Source organism: Penaeus monodon, chromosome 20, assembly GCF_015228065.2.
Source record: "Penaeus monodon isolate SGIC_2016 chromosome 20, NSTDA_Pmon_1, whole genome shotgun sequence".
Classification (NCBI taxonomy): domain Eukaryota; kingdom Metazoa; phylum Arthropoda; class Malacostraca; order Decapoda; family Penaeidae; genus Penaeus; species Penaeus monodon.
In genome coordinates this window covers 39,503,079-39,504,147 of record NC_051405.1, presented here as the reverse complement: position 1 = coordinate 39,504,147, position 1,069 = coordinate 39,503,079, and the positions used below count along the sequence as shown (strand labels likewise).

At 37.6% G+C, this 1,069-nt stretch overlaps 1 protein-coding gene across 1 annotated transcript in view; it reads left to right on the top strand.

Moving 5' to 3' along the window:
* The first annotated feature begins 33 nt into the window (after positions 1-33).
* Positions 34-1,069, top strand: part of LOC119585810 (insulin-like growth factor-binding protein complex acid labile subunit) — a 64,436-nt gene continuing 63,400 nt past the window's right edge. Inside the window, exon 1 of the mRNA XM_037934531.1 lies at positions 34-634. The gene's annotated coding sequence lies outside the window, so the exon portion shown is untranslated. The remainder of the gene's footprint in view (positions 635-1,069) is intronic.

Below are 1,069 nucleotides of genomic sequence, written 5' to 3'. Positions count from 1 at the left end.
AAACAATCCGATTATTTCATTCAATAAACAATAAAAAAAAGAACGAAAAATTTAGTTTCCAATGTTCCTGTCAAAAAAAAAATGTTTAACGCATTTCCAACAGTCAGCGTGTATAAAACTTTTAAATTACTACAAAGGAGATGCGAAATAAGGGCAACCAAAATTCCATACTGGCAACTCGCTGACCATAAGCTCCGGGCTCGGCTTTACGGAGACCTCAGTGACGGCCTGGAATCGAGAGGGAGAAGAGTGCGGGCGTTCTTGGCTGCGTCCCCCTCCCCCTCTCATGGAGTCCTTTTCGTCCTGAAAACTGGATTAATTGTCTCCATAAGGAACTTGACATCGAGATTCAAGATATATTCACAGTCCACAGATTGTTCTTGGTGATATGGTGAATAGTTCAGGAGAGGTACTAATGTAAGATTACTAAAACTTGCAGGGGGGGGAAATGACGTAAGAAACGTAGGCAAATACAGCAATGTGATATAAATGTACCACTACAGAGAAAATGTGTTCGGGGAGAAATAACCCCATCAGTGAGTGTTCACCAGAAACACTCAGATCTGTCATTGTTATCTTCAGTTGCATTGGATGATTTTTTTGTTTAACGTTCTGCCAAGGACAATTCAAAAAGGTAAGGAAAATTGTTCCTCAGTTTTTGCAGATGTATTGCAATTGTATTAATCATTTTCATTTCATCCTAAATCTAACTGTTTGGGTTCTTATACCCCTCATTTTAAAAAACATTGTGAAATTCAAGAACATTTCTCTCTTCATTCCAAGCGTAGACATGTCAATGCTCAAAATCTATTTTAGTAGATTTGATAACACGGGACTGCTTAATGCCATTAATTTTCCAAATCGAAATGTGATTATTCATTGTCATGCCAGAATTATTTCAGGAGGAATAATTTGGTCACTGCTTGCGTTTTTTAATGTCTAATACGCAGGTGTTTAGTACCCTGTCCACAATATGCATTTTGCGTGTCCCTCCTCCAGCATTATAGATGGAAATTGCATGCAAATTGATAATTGCTTTATATAGCCCTAATTTTTTTCAATGTCACTC